The 20,635-nt window shown below is 44.0% G+C and overlaps 3 non-coding genes across 3 annotated transcripts; 2 read left to right on the top strand and 1 right to left on the bottom strand.

Annotated features, from left to right (window-relative positions):
- Window positions 1–5,994: 5,994 nt before the first annotated feature.
- Window positions 5,995–6,076, top strand: trnas-uga (transfer RNA serine (anticodon UGA)). The gene has a single exon. It is a non-coding gene; the product is annotated as a tRNA-Ser (tRNA).
- A 4,187-nt stretch (window positions 6,077–10,263) lies between these two features.
- Window positions 10,264–10,337, bottom strand: trnat-agu (transfer RNA threonine (anticodon AGU)). The gene has a single exon. It is a non-coding gene; the product is annotated as a tRNA-Thr (tRNA).
- A 6,362-nt stretch (window positions 10,338–16,699) lies between these two features.
- On the top strand, window positions 16,700–16,788 carry trnap-agg (transfer RNA proline (anticodon AGG)). The gene is given in 2 exon segments: window positions 16,700–16,735; window positions 16,753–16,788. It is a non-coding gene; the product is annotated as a tRNA-Pro (tRNA).
- Window positions 16,789–20,635: the final 3,847 nt, after the last annotated feature.

Here is a 20,635-nt window from a genome sequence, read left to right as displayed (position 1 = left end):
CCTCACCTGTAGCGGTGGAAGATTCAAATATCTCTGCTAGGGGACCCGCAATTTCCTCCCTAACCTCCCATAACGTCCTGGGATACATTTCATCAGGTCCCGGAGATTTATCTACCTTGATGCGCGTTAAGACTTCCAGCACCTCCCTCTCTGTAATATGTACACTCCTCAAGACATCACTATTTATTTCCCCAAGTTCCCTAACATCCATGCCTTTCTCAACCGTAAATACCGATGTGAAATATTCATTCAGGATCTCACCCATCTCTTGTGGTTCCGCACACAGATGACCTTGTTGATCCTTAAGAGGCCCTACTCTCTCCCTAGTTACCCTTTTGCCCTTTATGTATTTGTAGAAGCTCTTTGGATTCACCTTTGCCTGATCTGCCAAAGCAATCTCACATCCCCTTTTTGCCCTCCTGATTTCTCTCTTAACTCTACTCCGGCAATCTCTATTCTCTTCAAGGGATCCACTTGATCCCAGCTGCCTATGCATGTCATATGCCTCCTTCTTCTTTTTGACTAGTGCCTCAATCTCCCGAGTCATCGAAGGTTCCCTACTTCTACCAGCCTTGCCCTTCACTTTATAAGGAATGAGCTTACCCTGAACCCTGGTTAACACACTTTTGAAAGCCTCCCACTTACCAGACGTCCCTTTGCCTGCCAACAGACTCTCCCAATCAACTTCTGAAAGTTCCTGTCTAATACCATCAAAATTGGTCTTTCCCCAATTTAGAATTTTAACTTTTGGGCCAGACCTATCCTTCTCCATAGCTATCTTAAAACTAATGGAATTATGATCACTGGTCCCAAAGTGATCCCTCACTAACACTTCTGTCACCTGCCCTTCCTTATTTCCCAAGAGGAGGTCAAGTTTTGCCCCCTCTCTAGTCGGGCCATCCACATACTGAATGAGAAATTCCTCCTGAATACACTCAACAAATTTCTCTCCATCCAAGCCCCTAATGCTATGGCTGTCCCAGTCAATGTTGGGAAAGTTAAAGTCCCCTACTATTACCACCCTATTTTTCTTGCAGCTGTCTGTAATCTCCTTACATATTTGCTCCTCAATTTCCCGTTGACTATTTGGGGTTCTGTAGTACAATCCTATCAAAGTGATCTCTCCCTTCTTATTTTTCAGTTCTACCCATATAGACTCAGTGGGCGAACCCTCGGATATATCCCCTCTCACTACTGCCGTGATGTTCTCCCTAATCAAGAACGCAACTCCCCCTCCTCTCTTACCTCCTGCTCTATCTTTCCTATAGCATCTGTACCCTGGAACATTGAGCTGCCAATCCTGCCCCTCCCTTAGCCATGTTTCAGTAATAGCTATAACATCCCAGTCCCATGTACCCATCCATGCCCTGAGTTCATCTGCCTTGCCCATCAGACTTCTTGCATTGAAATAAATGCAGTTTAATCTAGACTTCCCTTGGTCTTTGCCCTGCTTTCTCAGACCATCTGTCCGGTCATGTTCTGTACACTCTCCCTTACTGCCTTTTGTTTCTGTCACCACTTTATTTCACACTGACTTCCTGCATCGGTTCCCATCCCCCTGCCACATTAGTTTAAACCCTCCCCAACAGCACTGGCAAACACTCCCCCTAGGACATTGGTTCCAGTCCTGCCCAGATGCAGACCGTCCAATTTGTACTGGTCACACCTCCCCCAGAACCGTTTCCAATGGCCCAGAAATTTGAATCCCTCCCTCTTGCACCATCTCTCAAGCCACGTATTCATCTTAGCTATCCTGTCATTCCTACTCTGACCAACCCGTGGCACTGGTAGCAATCCTGAGATTACTACCTTTGAGGTCCTACTCTTTAGTTTAACTCCTAACTCCCTAAATTCAGCTTGTAGGACCTCATCCTGTTTTTTACATATATCGTTGGTGCCTATATGCACCACGACAACTGGCTGTTCACCCTCCCCCTCCAGAATGTCCTGCAGCCGCTCCGAGACATCCTTGACCCTTGCACCAGGGAGGCAACATACCATCCTGGAGTCTCGGTTGCGTCCGCAGAAACGCCTGTCTATTCCCCTTACAATCGAGTCCCCTATCACTATAGCTCTGCCACTCTTTTTCCTGCCCTCCTGTGCAGCAGAGCCAGCCACGGTGCCATGAACCTGGCCACTGCCACCTTCCCCTGGTGAGCCATCTCCCCCAACAGTATCCAAAACGGTATACCTGTTTTGGAGGGAGATGACCGCAGGGGACCCCTGCACTGCCTTCCTACTCTTCCTCTGTCTGTTGGTCACCCATTCACTATCTCCCTCAATAATATTTATCTGCGGTGTGACCAACTCACTGAACGTGCTATCCACGACTTTCTCAGCATCGCGGATGCTCCAAAGTGAGTCCATCCGCAGCTGCAGAGCCGTCAAGCGGTCAAACAATAGCTGCAGCTGGACACACTTCCCGCAGGTGAAGGAATCAGGGATACAGGAAGGAGCCCTGAATTCCCACATCCCACAAGAGGAACATGACACGGCGCTGGGATCTCCTGCCATGACTTAACCCTTAAATTAGCTTAAGAACAACTACAATGTCAAGAGAGAAAAAAAGGAAAGAAAAACTACTTACCACTCCCTTTAAGGAGTTTACTCCTTTAAATTGTTCTCAATTTCGAGAATGTTAACTACACTAGGGACCTGGGTTCAGAGGAGATTTGATAGAAGTGTTCAAAGTCATGAAGAGTTCAGATAAAGTAAACAAAGAGAAGCTGTTTTAATTGGCGGAATGGTCGGGAACCAGAGGACACAGATTTGTGGTGATTGCAAAAGAACCAAAGGCGATATGAGGAAAAACTTAATGACGCAGCGAGTAGTTCTGCTCTGGAATTCGCTGCTTGAAAGGATGGTGGAAGCAGATTCAATCGTGACTTAAAAAAGGAATTTGAAGGGGAAAAATACAGAGCACAGGGAAAGGGCCGGGGAATGGGACTAATTGGATGGCTCTTATATAAAGCCGCCACGGGCTCGATGAGCCGAACAGCCTCCTTCTGTGCTGTAACCATTCTATGATTCGATGGACAGAAGCGGTCTGAATGAATGGGCGATCGGTTGTGGGTCGCAGGGATATTTTAACTGGTTGTCCGGTTGTGTTACTGACGGCTCCTTGTTCTCGGATTATGGTTTTCATTTTGGGCGTTTCACTGTTTGATATGTGAGAGGTCCCCAGTTCAAATCCCAGAACCCTCCTGTTTCAGTATTTCCAATGAAGATTCACTCATTTCTTTCTCACATCTTTTCAGCGTTGCAGAAAGCAGGATTGATTTAATCCTCGAGCATATTTGAAGTCCAGAGGCAAGAATGCAGCCGGTTTATCGACGCAACACACACGGAGAGAGTAAAATGTCTCACGGCGGTGTGCAGATTGAAACTGACGGTGAATTTATCCCAATTCAGGCGATCTCAGAGGTGCAGAATAAAAATGCTCCTTAATTGGTCGGGAATACGAACCCTGTTCCCTCGCGTGGTAAGTGCAAATTCTACCAGTGAAACAGCAACGTTTGCATGGCATCGGGCTCTCTGTGTCCAGTTGGAAACCTGTTTGAAACAACATATAATTTCACAAATCTCCTCTGAGTACCTTGCGCATTCTGATTTGCAGCCCTGCATTACCAGCACTCGCTGCTTGTGATGGCCGAGTGGTTAAGCCGTTACATCTAAAACTCGACAGGGTCTTTCGGTGAAACATTGGAATCCTGCTCTTGGCGCTATTGTTTACAGTTTTGTTCAATGCTCAAATAAATATGAACTGGAGATAACGGGCCGCATTTCCTTCTCTCAGATAGATCCTCCACCGCGGCAGAGCCTTTTAATTGGGAGCCCAATGGTCTCTAGCAAAACATCAAGGTGCTTGAAGGAAACTTCACAATAATCCACAACTGGAGAATTGTGTCCAATTCTGGGCACCGCACTTTCGGAAGGATGTGAAGGCCTTAGGGGTGGCGCAGAAAAGATTTACTGGAACGGTTTCAGGGATGAGGGACTTCAGTTACGTGGATAGATTGGAGAAGCTGGGCTTATTCTCCTTAGGGCAGGAAGGTTGAGAGGAGATTTGATAGAAGTGTTCAAAATCATGACGGGTTTAGATAAAGTAAATAAAGAGAAACTGCTCCCGTTGGCGGAATGGTCGAGAACTTGAGGGCACAGATTTACGGTGGTTGACAAAAGAACCAAAGGCGATATAAGGAAAAACGTTTTAAATCAGCGAGTAGTTATAATCTGGAATGCATCGCCTGAAAGGGTGGTGGAAACAGATTTAATCGTGACTCTCTAAAAGGAATTGGATAAGTATTTGAAGGAAAAATATTAGCGGGTCTACAGGGAAAGAACGGGGGAATGGGACGAACTGGATTGCTCTGAAAGAGAGCCGGGGAAGGCTCAATGGGCCGAATGGCCTCCTTCTGTGCAGTAACGATTCTATGAATGTATGATTCCATCTCTCTCAAGCTTCATTTCAAATTCTGCTAACTTGATAATCAAGCTTTTTTTCGATACTTAGATCTCTCTATCTCTCCCTGTCTCTGTCCCTCTCTGTTTTCCCCTGATGGACTTCTCAGGCTTCGTTGAACGGCCAAAGCTCATCGAACCTGCGACACCAGCAGAGAACGGTAAAGATCGAAAGACTGAGACGGTGGGAAAAGTAAAGGACCAACCCAGATGATGAATTCGTAGCCAATGTCCACATATTGATGTCTCTTCGTCCTCATAGTGAAAACATCAGTACTTTTAGCCCAGTATAAAAACAAAGTCTTGTATTTATAAAGCGCTTTTCACGACCTCAAGACCTCCCAAAGCGCTTTACAGCCAATGAAGTATTTTTGAAGTGTGGTCACTGTTATACTTGTGGGAGAGTGGATAATCTGCGGATGCCGAGACAGACAACAATGTAGCTTTAGAGCAATTAATTCTGCAAAGTCTCACTTGATAATACAACTCGCACATTCGAAACGAATGTGGTAAAGAGAGGCTAATATTGTTGATATTAAATAGTTAATGTACGTCTTCACATTGCCGTACATTGGAATAGAAAAAGTGATGGGATGGACAGAATGGTGGCCGATCGGCTGTGGGTGGCACAGAATTCTGCATTGGTTTCACCCCTCTGTTATCAGTGGCTCGTTGGTCTTCGGGTATGATATCTCGCTTTGGGGATTTGCTGATTGTTATGTGAGAGATCCCGGATGAGCCCTGCGGTGTTACCATTTTTCGTTCAAAATCACGAATTGGCTTCTCACGTCTTGTCAGCGGTGTTGTCGGCAGGATTGTCTTAATTCCAGTGCATGGAGGACAGAATGCAGAGGTTCTGTCGACGACAACACACATGGAGAAAGGAAAATGTCACAAGATGGTGTTCAGATTGAAGCTGAATGTAAACGTATCACAATTCACGTGACCTCATGAATGGAGAATGAAAAATGCTCCTCCATTGGGCGGTGATCGAACCTGGGCCTCCCGCGCAGAAAGCAAGAATTTTATTCCTGAAATAACAAAGACCGCACAGCAGCCGGCGGTCTGTGCTCAGTTCGAAACCTGTCCAAAAGAACATACAGTCTCAGAGTTCTCCTGTCATAACCTTCTGCATTCTCTTCTGCAGCCGTGTCGGATTTGTCGCTTGCAGCAGCGATGACCCAATGATTAAAGCGTTAGACTTGCAATGTGATTTTCCAAACCAGCTTCGACGCAACACACGTGGAGAATGGAAAATGTCTCAAATGGTGCGCAGATTGAAGCTGAGGGCGAATGTCGCACAATTCACGCGATCTTATGAATGGAGAATGAAAATAATCCGAATCGAACCGGAAATCGAATCCCGGTTTCTCACGTGATAAATGAGAATTCTATCACCGAAACAGCAAAGTCAGCACATTAACAAGCTATAAGTTTCCAGTTTGAAACCTGTCTGAGAGAACAAAGTGTCACAGATCTCGTGTGATAACCCTACGCATTCTGATTTATAGCTGTGCATGATCGATGTTTGCCGCTGCGATGGCCGAGTGGTTAAGGCGTTGGACTTGAAATCCAATGGGGTTTCCCTGCACAGATTCGAATCCTGTTCGCAGCGCTACTTTTTAAAGTTTGTTCAGTGTTCAAATTAATATGAACTTGAACGAACGGACCTTGTTCGCTCCCTCAGAGAGGTGCTCCATCGCCAACGACGCTTTGAACTCGGAGCCCAATGATCTCTTGCAAAATTGCAAGACACGTGAAGGAATCTCTCCCAAGCTCGATTCTAAGTTCTGCTCGTTCGCAGAACTTGACATTTATACAATTTAATTCAATGTTTTCATCTCTCCCTGTCTCTGTCTCTTGACTTTGCCTGTTTTCTCCTGATGGACTTCTCAGGCATCGTGAACAGCGAAGAATGATGGAACCTGCAACACCAGCCGAGAAGGGTAAAGATGGACAGACTGAGACGGTAGGAAAAGAAAAGGTGCAACCCAGCTGATGAATTCGTAATGAATGTCGGCACATTTATGTTTCTTCCCCTCACAATGAAAAAATCAGCAATTTGAGTACAGTACACTTATGGTAGAGTGTATAATATGCGGATGTTGAGACCGACAATCGAACCTTTGCCGTGGTGATGAAAGCGCCGAATCCTAAACACTAAACCCCAAGGAAACGCTGAAAATTCTTTGCTGCGAACAAGCAGAGCAACGCGGCCTTTCCGACTTGGCCCTTTGTAATTCAGGTCATTTTCCTGCCAGACAAACTGCTCGCACAAAATGGCATTTTCTGTTCGAAATAATATCGGGACAGAAGTGATGTTCAGGCAATGACATCACCAAGTGCAAGTAGGCATGTACATGAAATGGAAAGTGAGGTAAAATACGACCACAAGCTGCTGATGGACATGATTCCGTTTCCAAAATTCACGCACTGAATACAGCTCCTGGGAAAGCTGCAAGGTCACGCAGGTCCATCGTGAATCATTTGAAGCAACTGACAGTTTAAAGTGGCATCTCCTGCTGCTTCTGTGGGGAGTGAGAGAGAGGCACTGTCGGTATTTGCGTGCAGTTTGATTTTGCACAGAACTGCACAGAGAAACAGCAAATATACCGGGGCTGTGAGATGTTCTATATTATTCATATTTAGCCACAGGAATATCCGCAGTCAGAAGCTGAAAAGAAGGAGAGATAAGAGACCTGAGAATAAATACAGAGCTGAATGAATTATGACAGAGCGAAAGAAAAACAAATGTCATCAGTTCCACTTTCTCTCGTGCGCAATCTTGGGAGCTCCCCAATGGCCTGGTGTTGAGAATTCTGTACTCTCACCGCCGCGAGGTTCGATTCCCAGTTGGGGAATTAATTTTAAAAAGAGTTATGAACTTATTAAATTAATTACATGAAGTTAATTAAATCCTGTTCGTAGTTGAATCCCTGTTTTAATCACCATGAATCAATCGATAACTTTCTATTTCAGACTGAAGGCGATGTTGACGTGGTTACCGAGAGACAGTCAAAACTTTAATAAGATTTTTATGCTTTGAATGTGATGATTTTTTTTCATTTTATAGACTGCATCTTAAGAGTGGGATTAAAAACGCAGTGGAGTCGTTGTTAAATTTAACATTAACTGGCAATTGTCGCTGTTTATCACAGGAGCGCCCGAACTGGTTCTCCGATCAAGATGAAAGTAACGCAACGAGGAACATCTGATACAACACGAAAGGCATCGGGCTATGACAAAAATCCCCACCGTTTTGCTTTTCCAAAATAAAGGGTGTGAAATGTATTCTCTGAACATAGGAACAGTCTGGTCTCACTCACTACAGAAATCTCCATGTCACAGCGAACCAGCTCTCCTACTGCGAATGCGGCCTCCCTTCGGGCCTTTCGGGGGCTTGTCTGTCAAGGAGAATTGTAATTACCGTGAAGCCAATGTTCCATTCCTTTATATGATTCATGTGCCTGATTTCCGACCGCAGGGTAAGTGGTGGAATATCAGCCCTGCTCAGCTGGCAATGATTCCGGTACATTTTCTTGATTCCAAAACATGCGTTGAAACCCTGGAACTTTGAGGCGATGAATCCTGAGGAAAAATAAAATAAGGGCTCGAACAATCAAACTTTCACACTAACGGATAACACCGCCGAGAACAGGTGAAGAGATCACCTGCTAAACCAATAATTCACTGGGCTAAACTTTGAGATTGCAGCGACCAATATAAAAACTGTCCACAATCAGTGAAAAATGAATGATTAAAGCTTGTAGGAGTGAAAATCCAACCAGCCAGTCTTCACTCTTAAACCAGCAACTATGAAGAAAAACATGCCGGAGAAATACTCGATTTCAGTGCGGCGACACTGGGCCAGAGTAAAGTTCATTCAATATAATTGCCGAGTGGCTGGAGGGTGGATTTGGAACTCCTGACCGATTGCACCACGCATTTTCCAGATCTGCTTGGATCACCAATCCCTTCAGTTCATCACTTAGAGGGACAATTCGATTCTTGGTTTCTTTTTCCTGACGATTGATGAAATTTTACAAATTGGAAGCGATCAATATCAAATGTAAACACGCCACCGACATGCTCACAGATGCAAAGCGGCCACACTCTGCTTCAATGAGATGAAAGTCAAGAGCGATTTCATGGTCGAATGCAATGGCGAACACAATTCATTCAATGAAAGTTCAGGTCGTTGAGGTGCCTTTAAAGTCCTGATTGTTTCTATTGAACTTCTTCCCAAAGCATTTGAGATTCACGTGGGACGATTTGGGGACGTTATTTTCTTTTGTGCAAAAGTTTCAACTGCAGTTTAAGATCAAAATTCCTGGGACGACAGTTGTTCACAATTTATCGGTGCTGGGACCACGGTTGTTCACAATTTATCGATGCTGGCACATCTGTTGTTCACAATATATCAGTGATGGGGCCACTGTTATTAACACTTTATCAGTGGTGGGACCACTGTTGTTCACAATTTATCGGTGCTGGGATCACTTTTGTTCAAAATTTATATTCAAGATTTGGACACGGGAATCGGAAGTACAATTTCAAAATTTAGGGAGGACACCTAATTGCGAGCTGTCGTTAATACAAAGAAAAATGCGAATCATAAAGGAAGACATCAGTAAATTTGCAGAATGGGCGTGTAAATGGCAAATTAATTGCAATATTTATTATACACTCCCTTGCCTTTTTGCCCCCCCCCCCCCACTAAATGCATTACCTCACACTTCTTCAGATTGAATTGCATTTGCCACTTTTCTTTCCACCTTTCTGCTCGATGGATATTTTCCTGCAGTCGACAGCTTTCCTCCTCACTCTCAACCACAGGAACAATTTTTGTATCATCTGCAAATTTCTTCATCATGCCCCCTACATTTAATCTGGATCAATGATCTGTACCATGAAAAGCAGGGACCTCGTACGAAGCCGCATGGAACCCCACTCGAAACAGCCTTCCAGTCACAAAAGCACCCGTCGACCACAACCGCTTGCTTCCTGCTACTCAGCCAATTTTGGATTCAACTTGCCAATGTCCTTTGGATCCAATGGGCTTTTACATTTTTGACAAATCTGCCCTGTAGGACTTTTTCAAAAGCCTCGTTAAAATCCATGTTGACTACATCAATCGCGATACCCTCATCGATCCTCCTTGATACCTCCTCAAATAATTCAATTCAAACGACCATCCCTTAACAAATCCACGCTGACTGTCCTTGATTAATCCGTGCCTTTCTAAATGACGATTCATACTTCAGCTCGAGTTGAGGCCGACTGGCCTGTATTAACTCGATCGATCCCTTTCTCCCTTTTTCAACAATGGTACAACGTGAGCAATCCTCAAATCCTCCTGCACGACACCTTTTACCAGGGTGGATTGGAAAATGATGGTTTGAGCCTCCGCTATTTCCTTCCTTGCTTCAGTTAACAACCTGGGATATATTTCATCTGGGCCTGGAGATTCAGGTCGAGCGATTTGAGGACTTCTTTTTCCTCTTTGCAAACGTTTGTCCCGCAGGTCAAGATCACAAGTCTTGGTCCAAATTCGGACTACTTCCGGCTTTGAACCTCAAATCGTGAATTATACCCCGATGCCAACGAGCCCAGAAACAAGAACGTGTCCTTAAATTAACGTGTTACAGACACATTCTCTGAGAGGTCTGTCTGTGGAATGAAAGGACGTTTTTGAACAGTCACTCTGTTATCCGTTTCCTCCTGAAACCTGAATAAATACGAACACCACATTGTTATTTTGTCGCTTTATTCCATAAATTAGGTAAAATAATGAGCTGCACAAGGCGCTGCTGGGAGTTGAACCCAGAATCTCCTGTTTACTAGACAGATGCTTTAACCAACTAAGCCACAGCACCAATTGATGACATGTTTCCCCCACCTCCTCACTAATATCTACCAGCGACACTTCACTGTTGGGGGTTCAGGCCGTTTTGTCTCTGTCTATTTCGCTTGTCCGTTCACCTGTGCATCCCGGCACTGACTGCATTTCTCGCTGAGTTTATCTTTGTGTATCCTTCAGTGAGTTGATACATGGATGATTATGTGTGACTGTATTTGTGACATTAAATAAATTAGGGCTTCAGACAATTCTCGCTCTGACATTGGAGAACTATTGAGCCGAACTTTACAGCGGAGTGTTGTTTATTGTGGTGCTGAAACTAAAAAATCGTGAGAGGAGCAAAAAGGGAAAAGGAGAAAAACTTATGAGGGAAAATGAGGACAACTCTCAAGGTTTTTACGAGTATATTAAAAACAAGGACATATAAGGTAGCCAAACTTAGTGGGAGGATAGAAGATTGGGAATTCTTCAAAAGACAGCAAAAAATTAACTAAAGGATTGATTAAGAAAGGGAAGTTAGATTATGAAAAGAAATTAGCAAAAAATATAAAAACAGATAGCAAGAGTTTCTATAGTTATATAAAAAGAAAAAGGGTGGCTAAGGCAAACGTAGGTCCCTTAGAGGATGAGACCGGGAAATTAATGGTGGGAAACATGGAGATGGCAAAAATGGTGAACAATTATTTTGTTTCAGTCTTTACAGTAGAGGACACCAAGAATATCCCAACACTGGACAAACAGGGGACTCTACGGGGGGAGGAGCTAAATACGATTAAAATCACTCAGGAGATGGTACTCAGTAAAATAATGGAACTCAAAGCAGATAAATCCCCTGGACCTGATGGCTTCCATCCTAGGGTCTTGAGGGAAGTGGCAGTAGGGATTGTGGATGCTTTGGTGATAGTTTTCCAAATTTCCCTCGACTCAGGAGAGGTCCCGGCAGATTGGAAAACTGCTAATGTAACACTGTTATTTAAAAAGGGTAGTAGGCAGAAGGCTGGAAATTATAGGCCAGTTAGCTTAACATCTGTGGTGGTTAAAATTTTGGAGTCTATTATTAAGGAGACAGTAACGGAACATTTAGATAAGCATAATTTAATAGGACAAAGTCAGCATGGCTTTATGAAGGGGAAGTCATGTCTGACAAATTTGCTTGAGTTCTTTGAGGATATAACGTACAGGGTGGATAAAGGGGAACCAGTGGCCATAGTGTATTTAGACTTCCAGAAGGCATTCGACAAGGTGCCACATAAAAGATTATAACTTAAGATAAAAAATCACGGGATTGGGGGTAACATTCTGGCATGGGTGGAGGATTGGTTATCGAACAGGAAGCAGAGAGTTGGGACAAATGGTTCATTTTCGGACTGGCAACCGGTAACCAGTGGTGTTCCACAGGGGTCGGTGCTGGGTCCCCAACTCTTTACAATCTATATTAACGATTTGGAGGAGGGGACCGAGTGCAACATATCAAAATTTGCAGATGATACAAAGATGGGAGGGAAAGTAGAGAGTGAGGAGCAGATAAAAAACATGCAGGGGGATATAGACAGGCTGGGTGAGTGGGCGGAGATTTGGCAGATGCAATATAATATTGGAAAATGTGAGGTTATGCACTTTGGCAGGAAAAATCAGAGAGCAAGTTATTTTCTTAATGGTGAGAGACTGGAAAGTACTGCAGTACAAAGGGATCTGGGGGTCCAAGTGCAAGAAAATCAAAAAGTTGGTATGCAGGTGCAGCAGGTGATCAAGAAAGCCAACGGAATGTTGGCTTTTATTGCTAGTGGGATAGAATGTAAAAACAGGGAGGTATTGCTGCAGTTATATAGGGTATTGGTGAGACCGCACCTGGAATACTGCATACAGTTTTGGTCTCCATACTTAAGAAAAGACATACTTGCTCTCGAGGCAGTACAAAGAAGGTTCACTCGGTTAATCCCGGGGATGAGGGGGCGGACATATGAGGAGAGGTTGAGTCGATTGGAACTCTACTCATTGGAGTTCAGAAGAATGAGAGGCGATCTTATTGAAACATATAAGATTGTGAAGGGGCTTGATCGGGTGGATGCAGTAAGGATGTTCCCAAAGATGGGTGAAACTAGAACTAGGGGGCATAATCTTAGAATAAGGGGCTGCTCTTTCAAAACTGAGATGAGGAGAAACTTCTTCACTCAGAGGGTGGTAGGTCTGTGGAATTTACTGCCCCAGTAAGCTGTGGAAGCTACATCATTAGATAAATTTATAACAGAAAGAGACAGTTTTCCAGAAGTAAAGGGAAGTAGGGGTTATGTGGAGCGGGCAGGAAATTGGACATGAAGCTGAGTTCGGATCGGTCAATGCCCTGTGGGTGGCGGAGAGGGCCCAGGGGCTGTGTGGCCGGGTCCTGCTCCTACTGCTTGTGTTCGTTAGATTTGTGGTTGGGATCAGATCAGCCATGATCTTATTGAATGGCGGAGCAGGCTCGAGGGGCCGATTGGCCTACTCCTGCTCCAATTTCTTATGTTCTTATGTTCTTATGTTCTTAAAGAACGGCGGCTGAGAGTAATGTGGGCTGGAGGTGATATTGTAATTGAAAATCAGGAAATGGCAGAGTTGCCAAATTTTTGCTTTGCATCGGTCGTCACAGAAATGGATGAGGCTAACATACCAGAGACACGATGAAAACTGTTAATAAATCAAGGGGATTCAGTACAAGTAAAATGATGGCAATGGAGAAAAAGAGGAGGCGAAAGATAGACAAATCTCCAGGACCTGATGGTTTCCATCCCAGGGGATAAAAAGGAACAGGTGAAGAAATTGTACATACTTTAGTCATGATTGATCTAAACTCTCTTGATTTCGGAATTGATATTTAACGAAGCGCATCTTGATTGGAAGCTTCTTTTTGAGAAAGATCTCGAAGTGATAATTGAGAGACCGAAAATAAAGCTGTTTGGCAGGAGCGCTGATGCTGTCGGTTGTTCGCTGTTCTCGTGTTGCACAATTGTTAAGCGTGCGTTACTTATTTATAGCAGTATGGGCTCCAGAAATGATCAGGTTGTGAGTTCGAGCGTCTTCTAAAACAATCAAACCTTTTACTCCGAACATTTTGATCGGAGTTCAAGGTACAAATGGTATCTTCCATAACGCATCTTGTTAACAACCAGTCGTTTTTACAATACGCTCTTGTGGGACAAAAGTATGGAGGTCAACAATCGACTTCTTTGTTTTCCCATGTGGGCATTTGGGTTCCTCTGGCCTACCGTCTTGCAACAGCAGGTGCCACTTTAGTTGTTCATAGCGGGAGAGGGGGCTTTTAGCGGCAGCTCATATGGCAAAGGGGCCGGGACGAGATCTTTAAATCTAAAGAACCAAACAAACAATTCTTCTTTTCTTTAAGCCGATATTCATCGGTTGGAAGTTTCGTGTTGGGAAAATTTGGAAGAGAAATATGCTGCCTGGTTTCACTGGGTAACGGGAGAAATTATTCAGCTCACAGATGTTAATGCGCTGAAAGGTCGAGAGGCCTTTTCCAACTCCCGTGTGGGACAAGTTCAGCTTTTGAGCCGGTGGGTAAAGTGTTATTTTAATTGCTGCTAACGAATGACAAGAGATTTGACACAAACAAGAAGCATTGTAAACTCACGAGTTCACTGTCCATGTTTCTTACATTTTGTTCAACAGGAACAAGGATTCTCCTCAACACGTTGCTGAGAATTTTATCAAACGGACCTCGCCCTCGTTCGACGGCTGCAGGGATAATTCAGATATCTCCCATGAATATGTACGATGGGAGCTTATGCAGTATCGACCCTGGGTCGCTCAGTCAGTAGAGTGTCAGACTTTTAAAGTGGGCAGTGAGCTGAAGGTCCAGCGTTTAACTCCCTGTCCAGGCTCCAAATTTCGGAACAGCTGGCAAGCTGTGACTTTGTAGGGGGACCTGAGATGTGTTGTCAAAGTTTCGATCGTATCTTGTTTCCCAGGGATGGGCAGTAATGCGCTGTCTGAGGCGGTTCCCGATCAGGAATTCAACTTTACTGTATTAGTTCACTGTATTAATTTCGCAAAACTCATTCAACTCTGTAAAAAAGACGAATACTTGTTCAAATCGCCATTAATCAACCAGTAACTTTCTGTTTCCGGCTGAAAGAAATGCTGACTTTTTTATGCGTTAATTCACCAGGCAGAATTTTGGGAGTTCAGGGGGGAAGTGAAAAAGGGAATGAGAGGCAACGAGAAATATGACTATAGACTGACGGCCAACATAAAAGGGAATCCAAAAGACTTCGACAGGCATGCAAACTGGAAGCGGGTAGTCAGAGGAGGGGTGAGGCCGATTCGGCACGATAAAGGAGATCTACTCATGGAGGCAGAGGGGATGGCCTTGGTACCAAATGAGTACTTTGCATCTGTCTTTACCAAGAAGACAGATTCTCAGCAAAGGAAGTTATCGTTGAGATACTGGATGGTCTAAAAATTGATAAAGAAGAGGCACTTGAACGGCTGGCTGTACTTAAAGTAGATAAGCCACCACGTCCGGATGGGATGCATGCTTGGTTGCTGAGGGAAGTAAGGGTGGAAATTGCGGAGGGACTGACCATAATCTACCAACATCCTTAGATATGTGTGTGGTGCCAGAGGACTGGAAAATTGCAAAGGTTACACCCTTGTCCAAAAAAAGGGTGTACGATTAAACCCAGCAATTATAGGCCAGTCAGTTTCACCTCAGTGGTGGGGAAACGTTTAGAAACCATAACCCGGGACAGAATTAACAGTCACTTGGACGAGGGTGGATTGATTAGGGAAAGGCAGCACGGATTTGTTAAAGGCAAATCGTGGTTAACTGACCTGTAAGAGTTTTTTGATGAGGTAACAGAGAGGTTAGATGAGGGCACTTTAGTTGATGTGGTGTGTAAGGACTTTCAAAAGGTGTTTGCTAAAGTGCCGCATGGTGGGCTTCTCATCAAGATTGCGGCCCATGGAATAAACGGGGCAGAAACAACATAAATGCAGAATTGACGAACAGCAGGAAACAGAGATGACTGGTGAACGGTTGTTTTTCGAACTGGAGTGAGTTGTACAGTGGTGTTCCCCAGGGATCAGTGCTGGGACCAGTGCTTTTCTTGATACATATTAATGGCTTGGACTTGAGTGCACAGAGCACAATTTCAAAATTTGCAGATGAAACAAAACTTTGAAGAGTAGTAAACAATGATAAGGATAGTGATGGACTTCAAAGGATATTGACAGGCTGGTGGCTTGGGCGGAGACGGGGCAGATGAAATTTAACGCAAAAAAAATGCGAAGTGATACATTTCGGTCGGAAAAACGAGGAGAGGCAAAATAAACTCCAGGACACAAATGTAAAAGCGGTAGAGGAACAAAGAGGGGTTTATGTGTACAAATCGTTGAATGTGGCAGGGCAGGTTGAGAAAGCGGTTAAAAAGCATACGGGATCCTGGGCTTTATAAATAGATGTATAGAGTACAAAAGTATAGAAATCAGGATGAAACTTTATAAAACACTGGTTCGAACACAACTGAAATTTTGTGTGGGGTTCGGGACACCGCACTTCAGGAAAGATGTGAAGGCCTTCGAGGGGGTGCAGAAAAAAATACTGTCATAATTCCAGGGATAAGGGACTTTACTTACGTGGATAGACCGGAGAATCTGAGGTTGTTCTCCTTGGAACAGAGACGGTTTTGTGGAGATTTGATAGAGGTATTCAAAATCATGTAGGATCGAGGCATGGAAGATGGAGAGAAACTGTTCCCATTGGCGGAAGGGTCAAGAACCAGAGGACAGAGATTTGAAGTGATTGGCAAAATAACCAAAGGTGACATGAGGAAAAACTTTTTTACACAGCGAGAGGTTCGGATCTCAATGCACTGCCCGAGGGTGTGATGGAGGCAGATTCAATCATGGCCTTCAAAGGGGAGCTGGATAAGTACTTGAAAGGGAAAAAAATGCAGGGCTTCGGGGAAAGGCAGGGGAGTGGTTCTAGCTGGATTGCTCTTGCAGAGATCTCGCACGGACTCGATGGCGCGAATGGCCTCTTTCCGTGCTGTAAGCTTTCTATGATTCAATTCTATGTGTTGGTTGCAATGCAAAGGGAACAGAGCGTGCCATAAATCGACACGACTCTGAGTATCCTCACAAGCAATGTATTTGAAGAGCAACTAATTCTGAAACGTCTTACTTGATAACTCAAGTCGTGCACTCGAAAGCAATTTGGTAGAGACTAATATTGGTGAATGGAAATAGTTGGTGCACAACTTGATATTGCTGTCCACCCGAACAGAAAACGAGATTGAATGGATCGAAGTGGTCTGAAAGGATGGTCGATCGGCTGTGAGACGCAACCAACTTTTACACTGGCTGCACAACTAGATTAACAGCGGCTCGTTGGTCTAGGGTTATGATTCTCGCTTAGGGAGTTTCATAGGGTGATATGCGAGAGGTCCCGGGTTCAAATCCCGGACGAGCCCTGATGTGTTTTTCCTTTTAGTGAAAAGTCACCAATTGTCTTCTCACAACTTTTCAGTTTTGCTGTTGGGAGAACTGAATTATATCCAGAGGATGTTTGAGCTCCAGTGGACTGAATTCCGAAGTTTCGTCGACCCAATACACATGAAGCAAATAAAATGTCTCAAGAAGATGAGGAGATTGATACTGAATTTGGATTTTTCCCAATTCAGGCGGATATTAGATGACGGGATAGAAAGCCACATATCCAAGTTTGCCGATGACACCAAGATGGGCAGCATTGTAAGCAGTGCAGATGAAAGCATAAAATTACAGAGAGGCATTAATATAATAAATGAATGTGCAAAATTGTGGCAAATCGATATGAATTTCGTCAAGTGTGAGGTCATCCACTTTGGACCTAAAAGGATAAATCAGAGTACTTTCTCAATGGTGAAAAGCTCGAAACAGTGGAGGTCCAAAAAGACTTTGGGGTCCATGAACATACATCATTAAAATGTCATGGACAGGTCCAAAAAATAATCAAAAAGGTTAATGGAATGTTGGTCTTTATATCCAGAGGACTATAATACAAGGGGATAGGCATTATGATACAGTTATACAAAGCTCTGGTTGGACCACACCTGGAGTATTGCCTTCGGTTCTGGGCAACGCACCTTAGGAAGGATATATTGGCTATGAAGGGAGTGCAGCGTCGATTTACTAGAATGTTACCTGGACTCCACAGTTGAAATTACGCGGAGAGATTACATAAACTCGGGTTTGCCTCGAATTCAGTAGATTAAGTGCTGATTTGATCGAAGATTTCAAAATATTAAGGGGAACTGATGGGGTAAATAGAAAAAAAAGATTTCCGCCACAAACGGCAGTTGATGCGAGCTCAATTGTTAATTTTAAAACTGAAATTGATAGATTTTTGTTCACCAAAGGCGTTAAGGGACATGGGGCTAAGGCGATAATATGCAGTTAGGTTACATGTCAACCAGGATCGAACTGAATTGCGCATAAGGCTCGAGGGGCCAAATCGTATACTTTTGCTCCTCAGCGTTACAAAATGATCCTGCATTGTATTGGGAATCGAACTAAGGTCTCCAGCGTAACAGGTAAGAATTCGACTCCGAGCATCATCAATTCGCGCGCGTTTGTAATCGCGTCCATTTGGAATCCGATCTGAATGAACATGCCGTTTACAGCTGCGGTGGCCGAGTGTTTAAAGCGTTCGACTCAAAATTCAATTGAGGTTTTCCTGCCCAGGTTTGAATTCTGCTCGCAGAGCTACTGTTTAAAGATCACTTCAGTGCTGAAATAGATTAATTGGAGTTAATTGACCGCATTTATCTCCCTCCAAGAATGAGAGATTCTCCAGCGTGGCGGGTGCTTTTAATTAGTGTCAGATCTTCTCTTGCAAGATTTCAAGACCAGAGAAGGAATCTCTCCCAGTCTGTAACTTAAATTCTGGTAGTTTGCAAAACCTGACATTTATACTCTTTATTTTCTTTGCATGCATCTCTCTTTCTCTCCCTGTCTCTGTCTCTTGTCTCTCTGTGTTGTCCCCGATGGACTTCTCAGGCTTCCTTGATCGGCGATGGCTGATCTTACCGGCAACAATAGCAGAGAAGGGTAAAGAAAAAAAAAGACTGAGACAGTAGGAAAAGGAAAGGTGCAACCCAGCTGATGAATTCATAGCTAATGTATCCACATTCATGGCTGTTCGCTCTCATAGTGCATGAAAGCAGCAATTTGAGTAAAGTAAACTTATCGTAGAGTGTAAACTATGACGATGCCGAGACAGACGACAATGTCGTTTCAGAGCAATTCATTCTGTAAAGTGTTACTTGATAATAAAAGTCGTAGATTCAAAACGATTTTGATAAAGAGAGACTAATATTGTTGATTTGAAATAATTAGTGTAGAACCTGAAATTACTCCACACGGTATATCGTACAAGAAAGCGAGATTCGATGGCCATGGTGTTCTGAAAGGATGGCGGATCGGCTGCGTGGCAGCGAAATTTTACACTGGCTGCACGGCTCTGTTGCCAGTTGATCTTTGGATCTGATTCTCGCTCAGGGAGTTTTACTGGCTCAAATCCCGGATGACCCCTGATGTGTCCCCGTTTTTGCTCAAAAATGACCAATTGGCTTCTCACATCTTATCAGCGATGCAAAAGGCAGGTTTGACTTATCTCCAGCAGAGCATGTTTGAACACCAGAGGACAGAATGCAGAGGGTTTGTCCACGAAAGACACGTCGACGAAATGAAGATAATCTTTCAAGAAGTTGTACAGATTGAAGCCGGCACATGAATTTATCCCAATTCAGGCGATCTCATGGGTACAGATGCAAAAGATAAAGGAAGCTGCATTGGCCTGGAACCAAACCCCTGGATTCGCCGTCGGCAGGCAAGGGTTCGACCCTGAACCACCAATGCAAACACGGCTGCAGGCTGCACGTGTCGCGTTGGATACAAGTCTGGAACATGCAGTCTGGCAGAGTTCCTGTGATAAGCCTGCGCAGTCTCCAACCGCGTGCTGCCTGTGGGTGACCAAACGAGTGGGTCAAGCATGGTCTTGAAATTCACTGAGATTCGAAATCACTTCACACCGCCACTGTAAAATGGTTAAATCAATAAGAGCTGTAGTTAACAGGCAGTGTTTACTTCTCTCAGAAATAAAGTTATAATCCAGCCTTACATACACCTCTAAGATTTCACGACATGCGAAGAATTTCCTTTAAGCTGCAGCTTAAATTCTGTTCAATCACACAATTGGAGATTTATACTATTTTTCTTTTCATGTATCTCTCTATCTCTGCGTTTCTTCACTTTCGGTGTTGCTCCCTAATGGACTTATCAAGCTTCCTTCAACGGCCAGGTCTGGAAACCCCGGATGGGAAAAGGCTTGTCGGATCTTCGTCCAATTGTTGGATTTCGACGGAATGAGTTTTGCTATTTTCCGTCTCCGTTTGCGGAAAATATAAACCGAGATGGGATTTCCCCTCCTCGGGTCCCATCACCTTCGGGTAATGGGAATGAACCCGATCGATCACTCGGTCTTAATATCTGTATTCTCATTGTTTAACAATAAAATTACTGGGTTACAGTTATTTTCAGGACACATTTTAGAAATTAATACATCACAGACATATTCGAAAACTAGAAGCACGTGGGATTAAAGGGTCGGTGGTAACGTGGGCAAGTAATTGGCTGAGGGATAGGAGGCAGAGGTTAGTCGTGAACGGATGTTTTTCTGACTGGGGAGAAATATGCAGTGGAATCTCCCAGGGGTCGGCATCAGGACTATTGCTTTTCATGTTATATTTAAATGACTTGGATGTGGGAATAGGGAGTACAATTTCAAAGTTTGCGGATGATACAAAACTTGGCAACGGAGTAAATAGTGACGAAGATAATAGCAGACTTCAGGAGGACACAGACAGACTGGTGAAACGGTCAGTCACGTGACAGATTTAACGCCTATCAATGTGAAGTGATGCACTTTTGGAAGAAGAACATGGAGAGGCAGTATAATCTAAATGGAACAATTTATGGGGGGTTCCAAGAGCAGAGGGACCTGGGAGTTCATATTCATAAAACAGGGCAAGTTGATAAGGCGGTTAAGAAAGCGTATGGGATACTTGGCTTTGTAAATAGGGGCATTGAATATAAAAAAGGAAATCATACTAATCCTTACAAATCAGTGGTTAGGCCTCAGCTGAAGTATATTGTACAGGTCTGGGCACTACACTTTAGGATAAAAAGGATTTGAAGAGGATTCAGAGCAGGTTGACCTGGATGATACCAGTGATGAGGGACTTCGGTTATATGGAGAGATTGGAGAAGCTGGGATTG

Source organism: Heptranchias perlo, chromosome 20 (assembly GCF_035084215.1).
Source record: "Heptranchias perlo isolate sHepPer1 chromosome 20, sHepPer1.hap1, whole genome shotgun sequence".
Lineage (NCBI taxonomy): Eukaryota > Metazoa > Chordata > Chondrichthyes > Hexanchiformes > Hexanchidae > Heptranchias > Heptranchias perlo.
The sequence above is the reverse complement of the archived record's forward strand: the minus strand, read 5'-3'. Positions and strand labels throughout refer to the sequence as shown.